General features: G+C 32.6%; 1 long non-coding RNA gene across 1 annotated transcript in view; it reads right to left on the bottom strand.

Annotated features, from left to right (window-relative positions):
* Positions 1-12,099: 12,099 nt before the first annotated feature.
* Positions 12,100-27,690, bottom strand: part of LOC136846374 (uncharacterized) — a 63,334-nt gene continuing 47,743 nt past the window's right edge. Inside the window, exon 3 of the long non-coding RNA XR_010855361.1 lies at positions 12,100-12,417. This is a non-coding gene — a long non-coding RNA (uncharacterized lncRNA). The remainder of the gene's footprint in view (positions 12,418-27,690) is intronic.

The following is a 27,690-nucleotide window of genomic DNA, read 5'->3' as shown; positions in this document are numbered from 1 at the left end:
AAGCCAGGGTCGAAAGCTTGCTTATGAGTGCAGTCTTCAATATTTTTTTCTGAACCACCCTGTCAGTCAGTCATTCTAGCCTCGCACAGGCACCCATCAAGATGTGGTGAACTAGCCTTGAACAGACAGTGAGCCAAGTGCTGGTTTGATTTCAGAAATTCATATTTTGATTCATAAACAATAAATACTGACTTTCTTTATTTGACTTCATTAATTCTACTACACATAAAGTAAAAAATGTCTCTTTTATATGGCATCTCATTTGGAGAGCGATTGAAGGGTGATCATGTGGTGGCATCCCTGATTATAATATGTTTGTTGGTGGCCATGATGAAATAAAATACATTTTACACACACACACACACACACACACACACACACACACACATATATATATATATATATATATATATATATATATATATATCTTCTCCATTTTCATATCTTCTCCATTTTCAGCTTGTCATTTTCAGTGAAATGGTTGACATATTCACCTGATTCACCAGTAAAGTGAAGTGTATGTTCAATGCAGAATTGCAATATCGAAATCAATGCAGAAGTGCACTTAAGTGAAAATAAATGCACAATTACAATGAAGTGAAAATCTATGCTGAAGTGCATTGAAGTGGCAATCAATCCATAAGGGCAGTGAAGCGGATATCAATGCAGAAGTGTATTGAAGTGTTAATCAGTGCAGAAGTGCATTGAAGTGTTAATCAGTGCAGAAGTGCACTGAAGTGAAAATCAATGCAGAAGTGCAGTGAAGGGGCAATCAGTGCAGAAGTGCAATGATGTGGCAATCAATGAAGAAGTGCACTAAAGTGACAATCAGTGCAGAAGTGTATTGAAGTGGCAATCAATGCAGATATGCATTGAAGTGGAACTCAATGAAGAAGTGAATTTAAGTAGAAACCTGTAGAAGATCTTTGAAGTGGATATCAAAGGACAAGTGCATTAAAGTGAAAATCAATGCAGAAGTGCACTGAAGAAATCGCATTGAAGTGGAAATCATTGCAGAAGTGCATTGAATTGAAGTGGGAAATCATTGCAGAAGTGCATTGAAGTGAAAATCAAGTGCATTGAAGTGCATTGAAGTGGAAATCAGTGCAGACGTGCATTGAAATGGAAATCATTGCAGAAGAGCATTGAAGTATAACCAATGCAGAGGTGCATTGAAGGGGAAATCAATGTAGAATAGCAACGAAGTGAAAATCAGTGATGAAGTGCATTGAAGTTGAAATGCAGAAGAGAAGTGAAGTGTGAATATGCAATGAAGTGGATGTGTATTGACACTGAGTTGCAATGCAGAATTGCATTTCTGCATGCTTGTCCTTTTCTCCTCAATAAGTTGTGTGATACATCTTCACTTCAATCTATATATATATATATATATATATATATATATATATATATATATATATATATATATATATATATATATATATATATATATGTGTGTGTATGTGTGTGTATATATACACACACACACACATATACACACACATATATATATATATATATATAAACCACTAATATATATCATGTGGACTAACTTCATTTTGTGGGAAAGGTAAAAAGAGAAAAAAATGGAGATAATTTGCATAAGCATCTTTTAAGTTTATGGTCATAGAGGTTTTACATAATTTTCAGAGGCTTTATTATTTATTTTTTTGGCTGCTAATAATATTTGGAGATTAATTTTAAAGCCTGGTAATTTTTTGATTGATAAGACAGGTTGAAAATGCATATTATTTGGAGAATAATTTTAAACAATTAGGTAATTTTTTTTTGATAAATTATAACATTTGATAAACATACAAATCAATGTTATTCATATTTTTCACTCTTTTTAATCTCAGTCATTAATTTTTCAGTATGAAAGTTACGATGACATAAATACCTTTAAACAACTTACAGATCTAATTCATTGAATTTGAATTCATTTAAATTTAGTAGCGCTATGCCAATATACACCTCATGGTACAACCCTTCTTAAATAAAAACCATTTCTTTAAATTGCACTGAAAAAATACATTTATCTACATTACGTAATGTAGCCCTTTTCAAGTGTGTCAAGAGATATCGATTCCTTTTTTATTTTCTTGCAATAAAACAGCTTTATGGCTTAATTTTGTCTGTTTCATGAATATAACTGGTAATGGAACGACTCAAACTCTGTCAGCCATACTGATTTAATGGTATTATTTTCTGTCCATTATTTGAGTCGAATTTCATAAAAAAAGGCCACTTTCCTCACACCGGTGGACTGTGGAACAGCCTCTCTTCTGAGGAAGTCGTGCAATTGGAGCTCCAGAAGTTCCAGCGAAGATGCAATGCATTGCTACCCTAATACTATTCTGCATGTATTTTAATAATTTATTTAAATCTTTATCTATTTACCTGTTAATTTGTTGATTTATTTTCCTTTTGTAATTAGTGGTCTCTTCTTTCTGTTTTCCCTTTACCTTTCTGTTACTTGGTCTAATGAACACCATATTATTCTTTGGAAAACTTGAATTTCAAGCCCTTTTCTGGCCCTTTTGAAGAAGAAGCAACAAGCCATAAGAATAAGGTTCTGAAGAAGAAGAAAAGAAGAGGAGAGGAGGAGGAGGAGGAGGAGGAGGAGGAGGAGGAGGAGGAGGAGGAGGAGGAGGGAGGAGGAGGAGGAGGAGGAGGAGTTATTTTAACGTTATTCTCAGTTTTTTCTTTCTCTGACTAAGCCAAACGAATATTTAATGAGGCCTTACTAGCAATGCTAGAAACCCACACAGAAAAAAAATAGATAGAAAAATATTTAACAAATTTAATAAATAAGGCTGATAATCAGTAAGTAACGAAATAGAAGTTTTAGTTTATTTAAAGATTAAGCAGAGAAATATTTCTAAAAGCAATTAAGTGTCATTTCTCCCAAATGAGTGTTTACAGCGAAGCTTTATTCCAGAGCTCGTGGAAAAAGAATAATTTTCCATTAGGGTTCGTTAGCATATAGTTTAATTAGCATCATTTTAGATATAATATATCGATAGTTACATAGGTAATTCATTTCAGTTTTCACTCATTTTACAAAACGTTATTAATTGTATATATATTCAAGTATTAGATATTGATATAACAATTTATATGCCTTTAAACAAGTCTGCTCAAGTCGATGGACGTCATTCATTTCATTCAGTATCAATTTGAAGTGCTTAAAATGATTCTAATTTAAAAAAAAATTTAAATGTATATGGATTTTCGTAACCTTTATTATTGATATCTACTCGGAAAGAGATATTAATTAAAAAAATACTGAAATATCAATCCTTTGTTTTTTTAAATTAGACAAATGTAAGAATTGTATTGAATTTTTCACTCGTTTTTAACTGAGGAAAATTTTTCATATTGACTAAAATGTCAAAGCCAAAAAAATTTTGGGTAGACAGTCTCTGCATTTATCAGGCATTACTTTGGTCTTTGCAGCGTAACTTCCAGCTTCTTAGAAGAGAAAAGAATTATCTGGAGACCTGAGAAATACTCGATATTAAAATTTTCTCAATGATTTTCAATTGTGTCAGAGATATCGATTCCTTTTTTATTTTCTTGCAATAAAACAGGTTTTTCCTGGCTTAATTTTGTCTTTTTATTATTATAACTGGTAATGGAACAGACCCTCTCTTGAGCCATACTGATTTAATGTATTAGCCATGTCCATTATTTGAGTCATTTTAAAAAAGGGTCTTTCCTCACACCGGTGGACAATAACAATCTCTTCTGAGGAATTCGTGCAATTGAGCTAAGTTCCAGAAACGAAGATGCAATGCAAATAACGCAAAAATACTATTCTGCATGTATTTTAATAATTTACTTAAATCTTTATCTATTTATTAAATTTGTTCATTTATTTTCCTTTTGTAATTAGTGGTCTCTTTTTTTCTGCAGAGAAAGTTCTGTTACACGGTATTTAATGAGGTATTATTCTTAGAGAAAAATAAAACGAAAGTGGACTGAAAAGATAAAACAATGAAATAAGAATAGGGTTCTTTTAAGAGAGAAAAGATCAGGAGGAGGAGGATTTAAGGAAAGGAGAAAGAAAAGAGAAAAAGAACAGAAAGAAACTTAATCGTTATTCTCAGTTTTTCTTTCTCTGACAAGAAAAAAGCATCAAATGTTAATGAACCTTGAAATAAAAAAACCGATACGAAAAAACAGAGAAAAAATAGATAAAAATAATAACAAATTTCCAATCAGGCTGATATCAGTCTCCACGAATCCGTTTTAGTTTATTTAAAGATTAAGGAGAAATATTTCTGTTCGGAATTGAGTGTCATGTCTCGAGAGTGTATACAACGAAGCTTTATTCTAGAGCTCGTGGAAAAAAATAATTTTCATTAGGGTTCGTTAGCACTGAGTTTAATTAGCATCATTTTAGAAGAAGTCACCATCGATAGTTAAACAGGTAATTCATTTCAGTTTTCACTCATTTACAAAGACGTTATTAATTGTCCTACCTTCAAGTCTTAGACTTGAACAACATTGAATTTTTTCGTAGAAGTCTGCTGAGAGTCGATGGACGTCATTCGCTGTTCCAGTATCGAAATCTCGCGTCGTGTCTCGAAAGATTAACATTGTGTTATAACGTCAGAAAAAAATTTAACAAATATATGGACCTTTCAATGAGTAGATAGATATTAATTAAAAATAAATATCTGAATATATCTCTTTATTGTCACGAAGCCTCACTGAGGATAAATTAAGAATATAGAGAAAAAGCCAAAATACAGAGGGGAGACAATCTCTGCTGATATCAGAAGAGAGGTAATTAACTGCCCAGTATGAACGCAGAAGAGAAAAGAATTATGTGGAGAGAGAGAACACTCGATATAAAATGAACTGAATGATGCAGCCACCCCATTAGCAGGATACTATTATTATTATTATTATTATTATTATTATTATTATTATTATTATTAGAAGGGAACAGACCCTCCCTTGAACATGAATGATGCAGTCATCCCATTTAACAGGACATGTTTAAGAGAGGGTCTACGTCCTTCCAATAATAATAATAATAATAATAATAATAATAATATTTCTAATAATAATAATAATAAATTTTTAATTATAATTATTATTACTATTATTATTAAGTGGGTGCAACAAGGGCATATGAGACGCTGCAAACCACCTTTAGTAACGAGGTGGTAGGTTAACAAATATAAAACGAAAGTGGAAAAAGATAAAACGCTGAAAATCACAGGCGTCTTTTACCCATAGAGAAGGGGAATCAGAGACAAAGACAAATGAAATCAAATACAAAGAAGAGAAAGAAAGAAAGAAAGAAAGAAGGTAGACGCCATTAAAACAATGAAATGAATAATAAATGTCAAACAATAACCGGACATGAAAAGACACATCGTTCATCCCCTGAATCGCTTTGAAAATCTAATCACGCGCCATTAGCGTAAGTGCTTCTCTCTCTCTCTCTCTCTCTCTCTCTCTCTCTGTTCAAGATGGCCGTTCGGTTTGTTTATTTTTAAATCCCGACTACAAAGGATTCAGTGTGGGGATCCTTGAATGGAATGAAGAAGAAGAAGAAAAAAGAAGAAGAAAATATTAATTTGGTGGTCGCAGATTAATTACTTGGGATTTCTTGGGAGATTTAAAGGGTTCTTTATAAATGATAAAATGAAAAGTAGCTGTTTTTTAAAAGGAGAAAATGGTTTATTGAATCTTAAAGCTGTATGGATTTGAAGATAGAAAGAGAAAGAAAATAAAGAAGAAAAGAAGAAGATAAAGAGATAAAAAGAGAGAGAGAAGAGAGAGAGAGAGAGAGAGAGAGAGAGAGAGAGAGAGAGAGAGAGAGATTCTGAAAGCATCTCATATTGGAGGCTGAACAGTTTTCAACAGAACCAACATTTTAGGGAAGGACTGAATCCACAACAGAGATATGTCAATGTTCGCTGTTCCATTATGTATTTGAATCCCGAATAAATTCTAAAACAAAAATTTTGCGAGTGTATACACAAATAATAAAAACTGATAAAGACATGAATGTTGGAAAACAATAATAAACTTTACATTCGTAAATATCCATTTAAGGATTCATGATATTTGATGAACTGTTCAGTCCAATCTTACATTTTTTATCACCTAGAATTAATTTATCGAAGCTGAAATGTTATGTATTTTCTGTTACTATTTTTTTTTTACTTAATTTAGTTATGATGAGAGAAGCAATTCAGTGTCAAATGATTCATTTTGTCTATATTAAATGAGATTTATTTCAACAAAGAACTTTAAAAACCATCGTCTGTTTTTGCAAAGTTGTTATGAACTCCAAAATAGGTTTCTGTATCATTAAAAAGAATCTATTGTCAGTTCTCTTCAATTCATATCACAGTATTGCTTTTGTGGACAAAATAACTCTTCCATGAGCAACAGAAAACAAAATAATTTTCAGATTTAAATTCAAAAGAGGCAGAATCATTGTCCTTTGAATTCACGTTTCAGTAGATTTGCGTCTCCGTCGAATCCGGATAAATAATCGCCTTTCGGGATTTAGTTCAATTTACTCTGATTGATTGATTGGATGTCCGGATGTGGCTCACTTGATGGATGGATTAGTTGTGTGAAGAAGAGGGTGTGGGTTGACATACATAGACATAGATACATACATATAAATATATACTGTATATATATATATATATACATATATATATATATATATATATATATATATATATATATATATATGACTGTATTTATATAATACATATATACATATGAAGGTTTAAAAATGAACCCATAAGCCCCCATGTTTACAGCATAAACTTTTATTGGTATGGATAAAAACAAAAGTAATTCAGAACATATATATTTATCTAATATTTAATATCTGAATATTAAATATACATTTTATCTATATATGGCCTCCATCTGCCTAATACCACAGCCTGCATTCTTGATATATGGTTTCAGCAAATCGCAAAAAAGCTGATGGTTTCTTTATCTTAAAGTTTTATTTCCATTATATATAGCATACACATATATATATATATATCGTTGATATATATATATATATATCATAGTTCACTGTTGCAGATTAACAGGAATCCGATGGGATACATTTTGTTTTAATCCTACGTTTCGTGACAACATCACATCTTCAGGATTTTACCTACAAAATAAAATATGATGTTGACATAAAATAAGAGCTGATTATAAGATCCAATAGTTGAAAAAGCTAAAACAATTTTAATGGTAAAATTAAACTCACAGACTTAAATTCAACAGATGCACGTTTGATTAAAACTGAGACTAGAGGAAAAAAATTTATAAACAAGAAACAAACATTTAAATATCTCGGCATTCCATTATATATAAATAAATAGAACGCCAACACATAACATTTCAAAAACAAAAATCATACACTCAAAAATACAGCTGAAGACAGCAGCTCCACACAACCAATTCAGCATCAAAGATAAAAATCAGCTGATATCAAACAACGTTTGCAGCCCAAATGTTGTCATAATTATGACAGAATATTTAGGCTAAAAACAACGGGACAGCAGAGGAATGGTTATTTGAGTCGGAATTAATCTGATATTTAACGTGGAAAAAATCAGCAGTTCGTTCCCAACTTCTTTGGCCAAGAATTTGAACCATCAAAAGCAAATGGATGTCTGTTGTTAAGTGATGTTGTTTTTGATAACACTGAAATGTTAAAACATAACAAAATTTTTTCAACGTCTCGATAAAGTACCTGAACTATAACTTCGCTTCTTTAACCTTTTTGTTTCTAGTAATAATGAAACAATTTACGTAAAGACTTTCTTGGTCTACCCATGTCAGCTAGGGATGTCTTTTGACTTCTGAGAAAGGTCTAATAATTTTCAAAAAGTCCTTCAAGAACTTTGCGTGCTTGATGATACAAAAATGGGAATTTTTTCCAGTTTCTTTTAAAGAAGATATTTGATGGTCTTTTCATTTGATAATTTATGTTATCCATTATATTTTATTTTGTGAAATGAAGATTGCGAGCATCCCTGGCCTCTCTGAAGATTGATTTACAGCCAATTTGGTCAATCCATCTGATTTCCTCCGAGTAATTAGCCATGGCTGTATCTAATTCTGTCACTCAGTCTGAAAATACAATATATATATAATATATATATATATATATATATATTATATAATGAAATAAAGTTCAGTAACTCGGAGCTAATTTTTTCAAATGACTTGTTTGTTATGCGAAGAAGACAATCTAGTTTTGACATAGTTGTCTTATCATTAACACTTTATGTCCGCTGACTGAACTTCCGGTTGCTTTCCTGAGCATAAGTAGTTAATGTTTTTATTGTTACTTTATAGAAATTTTTATAATTATGTAAATTTGATTATCATTATAATCGTGATTGTGGCAGATTTATACAGTTGACGGAAAACTGCCCACAAAAGTATTTCAAAATAAGTATTATAGAAATATTTGTAGTTTTTAATCGTATGAGCATGACAAAAGTATAGTCTACAGCAAAGAGGAAACGAGTACTAGTGGTGTCAAGAATCTGTACCAGAGAGAGAGAGAGAGAGAGAGAGAGAGAGAGAGAGAGAGAGAGAGAGAGAGAGAGAGGTGTTATGGCAAGTTTGAAATGCCTTTGGAGGGTGAAATTAGTCTGTTACTCAAGTGAGGCTGAGGTTACGCTGGAAACGCATAGAAAGAGCTTAAGAGGATTATCGGTACGATTACCTTGATGAAAGAATGTTTTCTTTTGGGGGAACGGATTGAGGGTGAGAGAAGAAGAGATAACGATAGAGATAGACGTCAAATAGAGGCCTCAGGTCTTTGAAAGTATGTAAAAATGGCTTACATACACACGCACACACATACACATACACATCCCGTGGAAAGCGGAGTCTTGATAGAAATTGTGAAACCAACATTTACAATACTCAGAACTAAATTTTCTTCATTCATCCCCATAGTTTATAAAGGTAATTCAGTCTCTACGCTCGTAACCCGTGCCTTCAACATTTGTTAAAGCTATTTTAGTCTTCATTCAGAATTTCAGTTCATAAGAGACATGCTTCATAAGAACGGTTTTAATATTGCTTTCAGAGATACATACATGTTGGTAAACAGCTAGAAAAGTTATTGTTCCCGAAAGTTTCGGTTTCAAACGCCAATAAAGCGGTGCTATATTTTCCTATGTTTTTCCATTATAATAAGAGTTTTTCTGTTAAAAATAGACTATTAAAACTCTTAAGAGAATTTTATCCCCAAGTTAATGTCAAAGTAGTGTTTAAACCTAAGTAACCATTGGTAGCTTGTTTAAATACAAAGACATCGTAACCCCCAAACTACAGTCTCATGTTGTTTACAGTTACGAGTGTAATTGCTGTAATGCAATTTAAGTGGGAAAAACAAAGCGCCAAGCACGTGTACGATGGTTTGAACCAGGATACTGGTTTGAACACTTATGAAAATCTATTAGAACGAACAAGTTTCCAGCAAAACCACCATTCAGTGCCATAAGGGATCATGCTGAAAATATTGATCACCGTCTATACTTAGAGTCATTTTCCATTCTCTCTAGTCGAGTGGCCCCCATGGAGCTGGCAATAGTAGAAAGCCTTAGTACACTTTAAATTGAAACCTTCCTCAAAAACAACGAGAGGTCCACGGAGATGCTGTGCTTTTAATTTTTAGTATGTGTGTGTGTGTGCTTTCGTGGTGCAGGTATTTGTTTTTTTTTCTGTGCTTGTCAGACCTGATGATGGAGACAGTTACTTCTGAAACCGATAGTCATAATTAAATAAAGCTGTATGCACAAGTACTGGCTGTATGTACAATATATATATATATATATATATATATACTGGTTTTATATATATATCTTTATATATATATATATTGTCAAGAAGTGATCAAGCACCTGGTTATTACACATATAATAATACCAAAAAGTTACCTCACATCGACCAGATACTTGAAACCTCATAACAAAGATGTTGACTGAATCTCTAAAGGTACAGTGATCCCATAAAACTTACTTATCACTTGAGAAAATCAATGTAATTTTATCAAGTTATGGGTGAGGCAACAATTCATAAGTTATATCCAGACTAGTGTAAAATGGGTATCACTTCAACAAACACTGTAGCTGTCTCTCTGGTTCTATTTTACCTAGATAAGTCTCAGGTGAACAAACAGATACATCACTTACCTTGTACACATTCATTAATGTCTCTAATTACTGGAGGTCAAAATGAAACGCTGTGTTTTTTAAAAACTTTAAACAAACAGGTTTATTTCTAAGTTCAAAAGTTATATGCAAAGTTCACAATCTCAAAAGATTTACTATTAATTGACAACAGTGTAAGATTTAAGTATTTCTTAATCAAGTTAAATTCACAAAACTTTAATTTATTAAGAAAGCAATTTGGTTAGGTAAGATTCAAACCATTAACTATCACTCAAGTTTTAAGCATATATCTGATTAATTAAACACAAACATTCACCAAAATATTACTGACTGGAATCCACATAAACATTCTCTAAAATCTCAATAATAAGTAGGCACTAACAAAATGTTAAGAAATCACCAGCACAAAACTTTGAAACACAGTAATTATAAAATTATAGTAATATGATAGCACAGACATATAAGAATGAAATATGCAAAAATGGAAATATACCAACCACCAAAAAATATGCTTAAAGATTATATCAATCTTTCAAAAGCTTACTTCACTTTAAAAAAAGAAAAAGTTAAGCTCACGTCTTTCCAAGACTTTCTCATAGACAACACTGCCAAGTCACAAAGACCTATACAAATATATATAATTAGCAGCAAGACACATTAGAACTCACAATAAGAGATATGTTCATCTCTTATCAAAATAATAATTCTCTTTCACCTAGAACATCACTTTAACTCTTAACATATCAAAACTCAGTAATCACCACATTACCTTTTGTAAAAATGTACCATCACACACTTTACACAATACTTGTACAGCACAAATACCTTGGATCAACTCTTATAAGATGAATACACTCCTTGGGTGAATTTAACAAAATTTTTACCAATATTACAGTAACCAACAAACAGTAACTGAGAGAGAGAGAGTGAGACAGGACCTATTGCCAGGAGCCCCTGATCCTAACCGAGTGCTTCTCATTCAGCACTACACTTTTAACTCCAAACTCTCCCAGAATACTCAAGAATACATATAGGGAATTCACAGAACACCTTATTCCTTATTCTATAGAACACACAAAGAATTCTAAGACTCAGAAGGAAATAGGCCAGGGCTCTTATCAATATGATGGACATTTCCTGTTCAGGATTAAGCAGAAAAAGATATTTTAGACCAAATTCTTGGTCAGCTGTCAACATGTCAACTCCACTTACCTCTCTCACTCATTCTCTCTTTTTCAGATTAAGAAAAGATAATAGGCACAGACACAGCTAATAAACATGGGTTAGACACACATGATGAATGTATAATAGGCAACTGGCCAATTGGCTGACAGCTCATCATGATAAGATAAGAGGGGTCTTTTGCCTTCCTCCCTACATGATTACCATCACACACTTGAGTAAACAGGATGTAGTGACCTGATAAGAATCTCAAAATATTTTTCTGTTCGGCGCTAACGCTCAGTACGCTAAGAATTCGTGGTTCACAACACTCTGTATACGTATTAATATATTAAGACGCTGTAAGATTACATGATATACAATTTATCAGTAAGAAAAAGACATTTTAAAATTACATCTTCACAACAATTGACGAATCTGCAAGCAAAACATCAAAATTTTCACAGAGACATATAAACACTTGTAAAATGGTTATATATATTATAACACCTTATAATATATATATATATATATATATATATATATATATATATATATATATATATATATATATATAATAATATAATAATAATAATAATAATATAATAAATAATAATAATAATTTTTCTGTACATCTCCCAAATGATTATTACAAAACATATCCTTTTGTATACATCTTTCATCTCCTTTTAGAACGAAAAAATAATAATATCAGATAAAAATTTAAAAACTGAGAGAGAGAGAGAGAGAGAGAGAGAGAGAGAGAGAGAGAGAGAGAGAGAGAGACGAATCATATGTTTATAAAGGTCATTAGCACATTCGTCTTAGACACAGTCCCTTCGTGTTTTTTCTCCCCACTTTCTCTTTTCCTTTCTATTCTTCTTCTTCCAACGTTACACCTCTTTCCTCTTGCTCCGTTTCTTCCCCTTTCGTCGTCCTCTTCTCCTCTTCTCCTTCCTCCTTCTTCCCGTTCTTTCTGTTCTTGGGAACATGGTGATGGATCCTCTCCCTCCTGGGTCTTCGGAATTCACGAGGTTTTGTTTCAGCTTCTCTGTTTCTTGTCTGGGGTCGCCTGTCAGGAGAGAGAGAGAGAGAGAGAGAGAGAGAGAGAGAGAGAGAGAGAGAGAGAGAGAGAGAGAGAGAGAGCTGCTGCAATAGAATCACTGATGTATTTCCAACTTTCAACCTTGAATATAAAATCACACATATTAAGAGTATTTTACCAACCATTGCTATACTTTTTTAGAGACAATATGGCTTAAGATTCATCATACGTGTCACTATCAGTAACTAGGAACTATTTATAAAACAGATCTATATAAAATCACTCATAAATCATCATACAGACATACACTGTACAAAATATGCATAGCGTATACAAGCGTCCCACATGACAAAAAATCCCCAAGTCAAACAGGTTAATGACAAGTATCGTCCCTTTATATATATATATATATATCATGAATATATACAAAGTATATATAATAGGTTATATGATATAATATATCAGGTGAAATATATATATTATGTATATATATAAATATGGCCTCTCCACCCATCGATGTCTTACTCATCGAGTCTCGTAAAATTCACCATAAATCCTCCATCGCTGGAAACCATTTACCCAACAGCTCAAAGAAGCAGGATGGAGTAATCGCATCAATACCTTTCCAGTTTCCAGACCCAAGCGGATGAAGTTTCCAGCGAAAAGACTAACAATAAAAGAGTAACAATGTCAGTCGATAGAACTACACGAGTAACGCCAACGGTTTCCAGTCCAGTAGATGTGCTGGAAGTGACGCTGGATGAAAAAGCGTTTATTCTAACACAAAGTTTTACAAAGGTGGATTCCATGCGGATGGGAATGCCCGTGAGGGCAAAGGCCTTCAGGAATGAACTGGGGCAGTTCAGATCTTTAAATGGATTCGGGGAGAGAGAGAGAGAGAGAGAGAGAGAGAGAGAGAGAGAGAGAGAGAGAGAGAGAGAGAGAGAGAGAGAGAGAGAGTTTATTTGATACCTAAACAATGAAAGCAATATCCAAAGAAATATCCAAGTATTATTTCTTGTCAGTAATGATTAAAATGACATTTTCATCACACGAACAATGTTGAAAATGAGAAGGTAAATATTTTAGCCTTAAATAATTTTTTTTCAAAGGTAATTTTAAATAGTGCAACGAATATATTACCATGCTTGCAATCACCTTCTTTAATCCTTCATTGCAGTTTGAGGTATGAGATTCAGATGCAGTTTAATCGAATTTAATAGTAATTTTTTCCATATATACTCAACAGTACCATTCTTCCCAGGGAGTAAAACTCAAACCTCAGTATTTTTCACTAAGAGAAATTCATTCAATTCAAAAGGGGTTGAAGTTTCAGTTTATACCCATTCCTGCCATTCCCCCACACCCTTCTACCCCACAAGACACCCCACCCCACACACCATCTCACCCACACCCAACCCCATACCCCCCACCCCTCACACACCACCTCACTGCACACCTCACTCCCCCACCACACCCAACCCTGCTCTCCCCACACCTCCACACACAACCCCACACCCAACCCAACACACCATTTCCGTTACACTCCCACCCCCACCACAAACCCAACCCCACATGTAAAACCACACCCCAGGCCAACCCCACACCCCACACCCAGCCCAACACCCAACCCACACACCCCACCCCACCCAACACCCAACCACACCTTATCCTCATCCCACACAACCCCACCCCACACCCAACCCAACACCCATCCACACACTCCCTACACCCAACACACCACCTTATTTTTCATCATGCTGATAAAAGTTTTATATCGATGAATTATTTTTCATCATACTGATAAAAGTTTTATATCACTGAATTATTTTTCATCATACTGATAAAGTGTTTTTATCAGTGAATTATTTTTCATCATACTAATAAAGTGTTTTTATCAATGAAATTATTTTTCATCATACGGATAAAGTGTTTATATCAATGAATTATTTTTCATCATACTAATAAAGTGTTTATATGACAATTTTTTATATCTGATAATGTGAATTGAATTTTTTCATCATACTGATAAAGTTTTATATTAATGAATTATTTTTCATCATACTGATAAAGTGTTTATATGACAATTATTTTTAATCATACTGATAAAGTTTTTATATCAGTGAATTATTTTTCATCATACTGATGAAGTGTTTATATGACTGAATTATTTTTCATCATACTGATAAATAAAGTGTTTTTTTCATATAATTGAATTATTTTTCATCATACTGATGCTGATAGAGTATGAGTGACCATTAAATATAAGGGATAAAACATTTTCTTCCTACTGAAAGGAGAACGTCTCATCTTTAAAACAACACCGAGAGTCGACTCCATCTAAGGGGAAAAATATATATAATAAAAACATTTGAAAAGACTACATATTTTCCCTCTGCAGAGGAGGAGAAGAAGAGCATAATAAGCTTCGAACATTTCTCGGGGCAACAGCCCTTTCTGACTGAATGCTGATATTGCATTACAAATCCTCTCGAGGGAGGAAACGGGAGAGGAATTGCAGGGTGCAACAGGAGATGAGAAGTTCTGTATTGCTGTTCTGATTTTTTTTGTCGTTGATTAAATTTGGGGAAGACTAAACAAGACAGCAGTCTTGTCTTCTCTCTCTCTCTCTCTCTCTGACACACCCTTTGCTCACTCACATTCGCTGATAAAATTCATCTTTTAGTTCCAGTGGGAATTCAATGGGAAATGCATTGCCAATTTATTATATATATATATATATATATATATATATATATATATATATATATATATATATATATATATATATATATGTATATATGTATTATATGTAATATATATATATATATATATATATATATATATATATATATATATATATATATATATATATATATATATATATATATATATATATATATATATATATATATATATATATATATATATATATATAATTGTTTAATTAACTGCGTGGAATGATTTACACAACGAAAATGAAGAGAGAAATCTATAATTTACTCAGCAGTCAACAACAGCAGCAGTCATGGGAACAAAAAAAGAAGAGAAAAATGCTTTTATAACAAGGCAAAAGAATCAGGTGGAAGCATTTCTGACAGTGAAATTTCCTGTGAACATCCCCGACCGACAGAAATATGATTTTAGAGAAAGAAAAATGAATCTTAATCTGACGAGAGCAGAGTAATACCAGCGGAACTTCCTGATCAAATGAGGCGCATTTCAAAGGTTGATTTCCAAAGCTTTTCATATCCCACGAGATCGTCATTTCCTTTCGCTATGACCGAGGTCATGAAAGCATTTATGAGATAGTGTCATAAAAGATGATTTATGGGGGGAGAGTGGGGAATGACCCCAAGGGCCTCTGGCCTCAAAAGTTCTCCGTCGTGGCCTCAGGATTTATTGCGAAATTGGTCTGACTAAACTGGAAGGATATTTCTCGTTTCAATCAGCATTTAAAAATATAGCGATCTGGGAAGATAACTACTCTATGATATGACTTAGCCATAGCTTTCTCTCTCTCTCTCTCTCTTTCAGTATGTCTTTTCCCTCTTTGTAGCAACAGACTTCTATGCAATTCTTGGACAGACTAAAGTTATCTCTCTCTCTCTCTCTCTCTCTCTCTCTCTCTCTCTCTCTCTCTCTCTCTCTTCTTCATATCATATACGTTTTTGTAGCAGCACATTTCAATGGTCTCTCTCTCTCTCTCTCTCTCTCTCTCTCTCTCTCTCTCTCTCTCTCTCTCTCTCTCCGGGATGGACAAATCTTTCTGTCGTTGTGACAGAAAGTGACAGGAGATATCAAGACCCACCTTACATCCCCAGAGGTGGATGCGAATTGCGGGATTAGCAGTGAGGACTTTTTTTGCCGCGTGTGAGACTTTCTTAGTTTTCTTCAGTCGCTTTATTTGTATCAAATATTCCAACATATCTTGATTTAAACGCCCTGTAGGGGCACGCGTGACTGGGGAATTGAGTACAACAGTAACAACAGAAGGAACTCTCAAAGGAGGCGTGCTACTTGCAAGTGGCTGCTAAGAAAGTCACCTTAGGGGCGCATTACTAGGGTCAGGTCAGATCGGTAATGACTCGTGGTACTTAGTTTCTCATTAGACACCTGCACTGGCTTAACTGAGCCTGGGAAACATGGGAACGCTTGGTGTGAAAACATCAAAACAACTAGTACTTCTTTTGAAATGTACAAAATTCATATTGGGAAAATGAAAAATAATTTACTTTAACTTATAAGCGAAAATCAAGAGGGAAGAATCAATACAAACGGCAAAGACGTTTGTGACAATATTAATACATACATACATACATACATAAAGGTGAAAGAGAGTCAGGAATGAAGGAGTTCCAACCTGAGGAAAGTAAGTGGAACATTCCTCTTATTCCACCTCCCTTTTCTTCTGTCTGTGAGGAGATTCCAGTTACTCCCAGGAATAATTGTTCCCAGCGATTCCCGCATCCCATTCCAGGAACGATAAAAGAGAGAATAGGAATCATTGAGAACATCTGTTCTCCTTTCCTTCCTGTAGTTATTATTCTCTCCATTCTTCTTCTTCTTCTTCTTCTTCCCTTTATTATTATTACTCTACTTCTTTCTTTCTTCTTCTCCTTATTCTCCGTCTACTTCTTATTCTTCTACTTCTTCTCCTTTTTCTTCTGCTGCGTACATATGATACAGGCTGTTCACGTGATACCATTGCCCTCAGTACGCCTCACTTAGCGCACTGTAAGCATTACTAAAAGGGCGTTGCAGCGAACCCTTCGGCCTCAAACTACACCCACTTTTTGTAGTCTTTTCCTTTTACCGCCGGTTACAATTTCTGTCAAAACTAAAAAGTATAAAATAATTTTTTTAAACTTCTTTTATTGAAATGCACTAAAGGCTGTAAAAATAATTCTTTGAGACACCAGAATTTTCTTATAATTAATCGTGTCAACAAAAATAGAAGTCCGTTGGCCTCAAAATATGGACAGAAATGCTACAAGAAAAGAAAATATATTTTTTCATTTCTTGTAGCATTTCCTTCCATGTTTGGTGCCCACGCTTTCATTTTTGTAGACATGATTAATTGTAAGAAAATCTGGTGTCTCAAAAAATTATTTTTACTTTTTAGTGCATTTCAATAAAAGCATGTTTAAAAATATTTTATTCTGTTATGTGGAAAACATCTCTCTCTCTCTCTCTCTACAGATCTGCATTTTCTTATAACTCTGACAGAACTGCATTTTTTTGATAATTATTATATTTTTATTGTTATTATTATATTTTGGATCTGTTCCATTGGTGTGGAATTATCAAGAAGATTGTTGGTTCCACGATGAAACAATCGGATGACAACCGTATAAAGTCAGTTGTTTATATCAACTGTGTTTTTCCGAGGTCTCGTTGATGCATGATTCAGTTATTCCTGGTCAGATTAGAGTACAAAGGTTTTTTCTGTTTTTTTTTATTGATAAACGCGAATGCGGTCGGCGTATTTTCCTGATTTATCATCAATATAAACCTTGGTGTATACTCCATACACAAATCTGCATGTTGGGTGGATATATTTTGTATAGCGCCTTTAAAGTATTGACAGATTTTATCTATTTATTAACTTTTAATTAACTTTTTTTTGGGTTGAGTGAGAAATTTTATTCTATATTATTGTCATCTTATTTATTCCTAATGGGTATCATATTCTTTAGAACAATTTAATAGATAATAATAATAATAATGAATAATAATAATAATTTAATAATATTAATAATAAAAAATAATAATAATAATAAAATTTGATTTTCTAACATCTTATATGGCATTGGGACAACAGTGTTCACCAATGGCTTTTTTACCATCGCGCATAAGCAAGTCCTGGAAAAATGTGATTTTTATAATATTAAGATATCCACCTTTTATATGTTATATCGTGTTAATATATTTAGCATCTGATTAAATGAAATGTAAATAAGACACAATTTGGTGCAAACTAAAAAACCGCAATCTAGTTATATTCAATATATTTAAGAACTTTTAATAGTATTTGGCTAAATGATTATTAACTAAAAATTTTAATAAACAATGAATATATTTTAACCAGTTTGTTATTAAATAATTTTATATTTCTCAATTGCGCATATCGTAAGGTGGAATTGCGTTCTCATCAAGTCTTACAAACAAGTATTGGAAAGGTTTCAATTTGTTTTAGTGAAATCAGCAACAAAACCAGCAAGTTTTGCTTGTCCATAATATCTTTATTAACATATACTTTTAATATAAGCAAATTTTAATTCGAGGTCTTTAGCATGACTAAAAAAATAATACATCACACAATACAAAGAGTGCTTGAATCTTAAAAACAAAGTCTGGTTATTCTGAAAAGAAAAAAAGGCCATCAAAAGATCAGAGAGTTAGAGAGATTTAGAGAGAGAGAAGAGAGAGCAGAGAGACAGCATAATGACAATTAGGAGATCAATCGACATAAAAATGGATGCTCAAAAGTAAGCATATAACACACTCGGATCGTTAAACAAGCAAATAACAGTAACTCAAATTATCACTAACCTTCCAAACTGAAACCTAAAAATACGTGTCCAAACCTGAAGATGTACCCATAATTTCAAGACACATATACAAGGGTATATATAGGATGACCATCAAATATATGATATATACCAACAAACTATATATGAAATATAAACCGCCCGTCATGTGTGCAAGAGAGGTGTGTGTGTGTGTGTGTGTGTGTGACGTTCAAGCATATGATGCGAGAGCCAAACTGCTGTCTCATGGATTTCTGTTATCCAGTGTAATGGCTTGGTTGGTCATCAACTTTTCTCTACTGTTTGCATGAGCTGTTCTCATCCTCTCATGCTGAAAGAAGGGTGATATCACGCTTTGCTTTTGTTTGTTTTCTGGAGAAACTCACGCAAATTCAGTCTTAGATTTATTTTTTTTGGAATATGATTTAGAAGATTTAAGTAAAGTTTCTAAATGAAAAATAAGTAATGGTGTTAGGATTGATAGATCTTTCCTGAGTGGAAACAGTGGTTCCTGTTTCTGTTTTCCAAGACTCCAAAGATATATATATGACTAAAATTTATTATTATATATATAAACATATATTCTAGTCTGTTTCCCATATATATAGGATAGAAACAATATAGGGATAAACTATATATGGTTCTATCTTTCCTAAATAACAGACAATGCATGACGTATTGCTAAGACTTGCTGTCTCCGGTACTAATCAAAGAAAGCTCACGTCCTTTCTCCTCCAATTTCACTCTCTTTGGAAATAATATTTTTCTTATCTTTATTTTGTTAATGAAACTGTTCTCCAAGTCCCTGAAGATGTTTTTTGCCTTATTTTTACCTCTCTCTCTCCTTTTATTTGGATATCTAGTAGATGGTTGTAAACATGATTTTCCATAAATAAGGTTTCATTATCATGACACTTTATAAATGTTTTGGTTTATGGCAGAATGATTTCAACTTGTTAAATGGATTTTGCTAAAAACTATCAGTTAAATCTTACTCTCGCTTATCAGTATATCATACTTTAATAGTAATTATTCTCTTTAGGAAATACTAAAGATATGTTAACATAGGGGCAATTTAGTTGATAAGTCTACGTCAGTTTTTGAAGACGTTACGGACTAAATCAGGATTGTTTTTCCCTGCACTTAAAAACAATCATGATTTTATAGTAGGTTAGATAAAATATACATCTCCCATTTCATAATCTATTTCATAATTTTATATATATATCCATATATATATATATATATATATAATATATATATATATATATATATATATATATATATATATATATATATAAATTTAAAAACTTAAAAGTCAATGAATAATCACAATTCATAATGAAACAAAATCATACATTCTGTTATAAAAAATTTGTCAAATATTTACATAAATAGTTACATTTATTCAAGTCAATAATGAACATTCAAAACGATAACATATATTCAATATTCAGTGCAAAGAGCCTAAATTTCAATAACAGTATTTAATCTCCTCGGAACTGAGTCCACTCAAATTCTCACATATCTTGGTTCCTCTTAAAGACTCTAAAAACACAGATGAACAGTGGTTGATGAGTAGATGTTTCGATTTAAGGGCAGTGCCGTCCCATTCTTTAGTCATAATGGACAAGATGGTTCTCGATGGGATTGAGGTCTCTGATCTCTCTGCTCAGTTAATCCGGATGATTTCAGGATGCCTTTAAACCACTCCTGGACGACACGGCTTTATGAACAGAAGAATATGTCCAAACCGAGTATAATGGGGAAAGGTCAGGAAGCAGGAGGGCTGATCACAGAGGGAATCAAAACTTCCTCCAAAATTTTAAATACTCAGTGAACATTGCAGTTCATGAATGGGACCTATTGTTTACTCCACATGTGATTGTATTCAACCCCACACGCCTGTAGATTACATTTTTGTTCTTTCAGTATGTTTTATCAAATTTATTTCAAATCTAAATACATACATGCATACAACATTTAAAATTTGTATATATGATATATATATATATATATATATATATATATATATATATATATATATATATATATATATATATAGATAGATAGATAGATAGATAGATAGATATAGATATAGATATATATATATATATATATATATATATATATATATATATATATATATATATATATATATATAAAAACTCCATTATTATCTTAGCCCCCATCAAGTCAAATAGTCAAATATAATTATTCACGTAGACTAGTCCACAAAGGTAATTTTGGACTAAAAAGAATAAGCTACAGTAGTCTCAAGTTGGATTAACCATGTGGCCATGAAAAATTTTTAAAAGTGATAAAATCAATACAAATTTTGGGGACAGACCAGGCCTCTTGTACATTGAAATAAACACAAAATTATAGTTACACATAGAAAAATGAATCAAAACGTTTTGCCAATTAAGATAGACTATTGCTATTAATCTTAATGTGGTCCAGAAAGTACCTAAATAATCAAATGTGCATTATTGCCATTATTATTACACGATGAAACACGCCATAATTGTTGGATCCCACTTGTTATGTAAATGTTCGAACACAAGTAATCTGACATACCTACAATCCTTGGACGCCAATAATATAAAGCCTTGAGATACGCTTTACCGTCGTTAAAAACGTTTTCAAAAATCGCTGGCCAGATAAGTCAAGCCCCACAATGTTAATTGGTCCAGATACGAAAATATTGAAGGATTAAGCCAATTACGCTGTTGCCTTTCTGGAGTTGTTGCTGCTGTCCTTTGCAGGCCATTGATTTTAAGTCCTTCTTTCTCAAACGACGTCTTATGGTTGGTGTTTGATATTGGAAGTGTACTAGGGGTCTTTTAACTATTGTTGATGATGTTATTGGATACGTCTTACAAACCAATCATCTGCCTGTCTTCCTCTTCTGTCGTGCAATGGTCGACCAGATCTTCTTTGATTTTAGTCCTGCTAGTCCTAGTGATTTTTATATCTCTTCAACCATCTATATACAGTTGCTCTGTGGAGATTTAAACGTCGTGCTATTTCTTGCACTGGAGTTCGTGTCCGATGCAATTCAATTGCAGATCTCCTAACTGATTCTGATGCCTCGGTTCGCGGTTTAATCACCAGCTGATCCATCTTGATTAGAGTTTACGTAATCACTGTCAGCTGATCCACCTTTGTCAGAGGTTGCATGACCACTTTTTCTGAGTTTTTTGAACAGTGTTCGTCCGGTAGCTATGACTACGGCTGATGCTGGAGGCCCCTTGATTTGGCACCAAGTGTGTTACTGTTACTGGCTAGCGATGGGGTTTCAGCAAAGATGGTTCTAGTAGGACACGGCTGGTGATTCATTTAGGTTAATAGATAATATTTTGTTGGTGCCAGTGGTCGAAACCGAAGCCAAAGCTGAATTAGAGTCCGAACGGTTTTATAGTCCTTTTTCTTTATGAAATCAAATTCCATCTCCATAACCAACTTCTCTGTTCCTAGACGCATTCATGGTTGATTACTTAATGTTACGAAGATTTTATTTTATATTATATTGCTACTTATAGTTTTATACGTCTTCACTAAAATAAATGATAATACGCTATGATATAAAATAATTTTTCCACATTCTCTAAATTTATGGTCGAGTAATGTTGGTAGTCCTTAAAAAACGAAAATTTCAAATTGTTTCGTTTCTACAGATTCCAATTTTAATAAACTTTAAAAATCAAATTAGCCAATTTTTTCTTATGATTGTTATAAATACCATAGATTTGATCTTTTGTGGCGATCATTTGTTAGCTTTATTTTGTTGATAGAAATTTCAATGTGAAAAAATTTTAACAAGCAGGTGCTGTAGTTGCCAGTTACCAATGAATGTTGGCGAACGTGGGTTTCTGAAATTTGTCGCACACTTTTGGCGCTTGATTGTAAAATTTTGTACGAATTCCTTTAAAGTATTGACTTTTTATCTATGGTTTTATTAACTCAGTTTAATTAATTTTTTCGTCGTGAGTTCGTTCTTTCTGATTTTCATTTATCACTTGTTATAACCTTCTCTTAATTCTTCTTAATGGGCAATATATTGTTTCTGGAAGCTTAATAATAATATTAAGCGCAATAATAATTTAATGATTGTATAATTAATAATAATAATAATAATTTAATAATAATAATTTGGTGTTCCAAAGTTACCAATGAACTGTCATGACATTATTGCAGCAATTTTTTACCATCGTTTCCCCAAGTCCTGAAATAATGTTTTTATTAATTGGTATCAGATATCCATTTTGAGCTCAATGTTTTGTCAAGTGTTGAGTCGCTTACATCTTTTTTCATGAATACAAATCACATTTTATTCTATTTTCACTAAAAGCAAATTTTTTTCAGTGACTTTTCCATTGGTTTAAGAATTTTAATAGTATTTCGAAAATAATAACATTAACTAAAAATTTAGCCAGTGTTTATTTGCATAACATATGCGTTTTAATAAACTAGTACCAATGTTTTTTTTTTTGGGTCATTGTCGAGGATCCTCATTACTCATTGGACTACGGGTGTTTAAAGGTCAGTTTTTCATTTCCAGTCAAAAAATTTTGTATAGTTGGCTCAGATGGAACCAGCATTGAAGAATCAGCTTAATAGGCTTATGTATTGGGTTAATATATATATATTCCAATTCATATTTATCATTATATAAAATTCTAAAGAATTCTATAAATATGCATAAACCAGTAAGTGTGAATTTTTCTTTTATTATTACAAATTAAGCTTCATGAAGAAAAATCTCTGAATGATAACAATTTCAAAAACAAGAGCTGCGTGTTCCAAGTCTACCAATGAACTGTCATGGCCTTTCATTTCTCCTGCAAAATCATCAGCTATTCCCGATTTAGACAGGAAAGCAAAAACAGTTCTCTTTATCATCTCGCAAAACTCTCTCCCCTCTCCCTGGCTCAATCCTCTCTCCCAAAAAAAAAAATCTACCCTCTCTCTTCTCTCTTTCGGGTCCTGCCCAAAAATACCACGGTCCTCATTTATCACTTATATAAAGTCTCCCGGTGACAACAGACCTGTCTCCAACCAATCATTCTCAAATGCATGAAAATTACAGTGAATTGACGGCCTTGAAAAACACGCGATTGTATAAAAATCACGGTAGAGGATAAAATTTCAGGTAACAAGGTGAAAAAGGCAGTGAGTGAGAGTACCAATGAACTGTCATGCTTTGAGGTGTGTAATTTGCATTTATTATCTTTTTCTTCGTCTTTACGGGTAAAGCTGTTCAGACATTTCGCAAGAAAGAAGAGGAAGACCTCTCTTGATGGCTCTTTGGTTTTGTTTGTTTTCTCAAGAAAGTCCCTTGTTTTCTCTCTACGGGTTCTAATTTATTTATTTGTTTGCTTATTTATTTATTATATATTATTGTCTACATCAGCGCCAATAAACAAGCAAATAGATCTTTCCTGACGTGAATTTCATATATAAAAATTATCTAAATTTTTCGTTTCATGATTAGAAAAAAAAAAGCGAATCGCGATGATTTATTTCATATCTCTAAATAAGTGATGGCTAAAATACATTCATTCTGTTATAAACATGGCTCTTCTAAGATTACATACCCGCTGAAACAAGTAAAGGGATAAACTCATTCAAGAACTTATTCTTGATGGCAACAATGGTTTCAAGGAAAATCTAGCTGAATATTTAAAACTCTGAATGACAACTGATCTCTCTCTCTCTCCAATTCATTTCTCTTTCCTTCTTTCGTCCCACTTCTCCATCTAACGGCTTCTATCCTCTTTTGCAGTATTGCAGTTAGTTAGTGACACTGCATTTCATGATTGTATAAATGTTTCTTTGATAAAAATTTCATAACAAGAGCTCTCTCTCTCTCTCTCTCTCTCTCTCTCTCTCTCTCTCTCTCTCTCTCTCTCTCTCTTCAACTTTGATAAAGTCTTTTCAGGGGAAGAGTTACTGATATATCTAGCAAACCGAAGACAATTTCAAAGGTCAAGGCAGGAAAATGACAGTAGCGTGATATCAGGACAATAAAATCTATTAAATGGATTCAGTGAACATTGCAGTGAAATGTGGAGCTATTACTAGATTACGAAATTGCAGTGATTGTAAAGTTCTTCGCGCCAATTCTATTGTAGTAGTATACAAAGAAAATACTGTACAATAAAGTTTGACATACACACATACATTATCATTATATATATATTATATATATATATATATATATATATATATATATATACATATATATATATATATACATATATGTGTATGTATATATATATATATATATATATATATATATATATATATATATATATATATATATATATATATATATATATATATATACATACATATACATGCATACATATAAGATACACACATACACGATATATACTAGCTGACCAACCTGGCACTGCATGGGAAAACTGAATGACAACTGATAAACTTTCTCTCCAAGTCTCCCTCACTCTTCCCCTCTTTATCCTCCCTAACATCCCCTCTCTCTCTCTCTCTCTCTCTCTCTCCTCTCAACCTCTCTCTCTCTCTCTCTCCTGTCTCTCTCTAACTCTTTCTCTCTCTCTCCTCATTTTCTCATTTTATACTCACTCTCTCTCTCCCCTAACACCCTATCTGCTCTCTCTCTCTCTCTCTAAATCTCTCTCTCTCACTCTCATTCCACCTCTTCTCCTGTAAGATAGTTGTTTCAATTACATTGCCAGCATTTTTATTTTATATTTCACCCCTTCTCATTCCCCATTCCTATCAGGGCTGAACTTGGACTTAAATGGCATCAGGAGTGTCACTATTCATCTCAGTGACCTCGAAAACTTTGGATTAGACACTAATCTCTGTCATTTTTAACATTTTATTTTTCACCCCTTCTCACCCCCACTTCCTATCGGGGCTGAACTTGGACTTAAAAGGCATCGGGAGTGTCACTATTCTTCTCAGCGACCTCAAAAACTATGGATTAGACACTAATACCTGTCGTTTTTGGTTATTTTTACATGTCACTCCCTCCTCACACCCAACCCCCTTTGGTGCCAGTGGTGTCTTACCCCCACAGTATCTTTTTCAGATAATAAGTCATATGTGTACCAAGTTTGGTAGAAATTGCTCAATGCGTTTCAGAGTTATACTGAAACATACAAACATACATCCACCCCATTATATATATATATATATATATATATATATATATATATATATATATATATATATATATATATAAATTGCTATATATATCCATATGTTATGTTGAATATAAATATATATATATATATATATATATATATATATATATATATATATATATATATATATATATATGTGTGTGTGCATCTGTTGTTTACATGTAAACAAAGACATAACATCACCATAATACAGAAACACAGTCCCTGCCTTATGATAAACATGGCCCAGTTTCAAGAGAACATTATCCCGGCAAAACTAAATGAGCCTTCAAAAGCGCCTTCCTCCTCTCTTGTTTTGTTTTAGACAAAGTGTTCCTGAAAATATATACTACATTACAGCACTTATGGTCGTGAATGATGAAGGGTATGTTTCAAAAGTAAAGGGTATTTTCAAAAGAATGAAATTAAAAATTAATATTTTTGTTAAGCTCAAATTTCCTAAAGTTGAATTTTATTTTTTATTGTCGTGAATGATACAAATTTATTTTCAAAAAGATAGGTATTCTAAATTCATGTATTTTATCTTAAATTTCTATCATATTTAATGAAATTATTAAATTACTTGAATAGCACTTTATCAATATTTTTACAAAAATAAAAACGCCCAGTTATATACAGTCATATTCAGTCACCAACGTGAAAGGAATAACTTTTTTGAAGATTTAAGAAACGTTCCCTACAATCATTAGTAATCCATAAAATTTCACTAAAATCCACTTGATAAATCCAAGATTTACGTCCAAATCCGAATTAACCTCGAAATCTAACCCTCTGTAGTTATTAAAAAACTTCAAAAAATATCGTTGATATTATTTATTACTGGAGCAATATGAATCCGGTGCCAACTCACCATTCTACAGAATGTAGTCGATATTCAATAGCAAATTCAAAAAAATATCAGACACAGAGATGGACAGACAAATCAACAGTAATTGTTGAACACAGAACACCTGTCATCTTGGCTGGTTTGCGTCAAACTGAAGAATATTGAATTAATTAAACCTCACCTCTGGTAAGGGTTGAACAGCAATGAAAATGGTCAATTATATCAGATTTTCCGTATTATTATTATTATTATTATTATTATTATTATTATTATTATTATTATTATTATTATTATTATTATTATTATTATTATTCATATGATGAAGAACCCTATCCGGATGGATCAAGCCCACCAAAGGGGCCACTGACTTGAAATTCAGGCTTCCAAAGAATATGATGTTCATTACAAAAAGTTACAGAAGGTAATGGGAAATACACAGAGAAGGGATCACTTATTGCAAAAAAAAAAAAAAACAAATCAATAGATAAATAGATAAAAAAAAAATTATTAGATAAGGAGAATTGTTTTGGAGTAGTAATGGAAAACTAACGATTTCTTGATGAGATTTCTAATTGGGGTTGGTCTCGTTTCGGTAAACTTATTGCCAGTAAACTCTGGCAAAAAGGTTCTCCTTTTCAGCGAAAGACAAAGATGTCAAGTTTTGATGTATCATGAATGATATACATGATTAAACATACTGTATTTCTTTTCGACATGTAAAGTTTTATTTTCTGAGGGTTAT

The sequence above is a fragment of the Macrobrachium rosenbergii genome, chromosome 15 (genome assembly GCF_040412425.1).
Source record: "Macrobrachium rosenbergii isolate ZJJX-2024 chromosome 15, ASM4041242v1, whole genome shotgun sequence".
Lineage (NCBI taxonomy): Eukaryota > Metazoa > Arthropoda > Malacostraca > Decapoda > Palaemonidae > Macrobrachium > Macrobrachium rosenbergii.
Note: the sequence above shows the minus strand (reverse complement) of the source record. Positions and strands in the feature narration are given on the sequence as shown.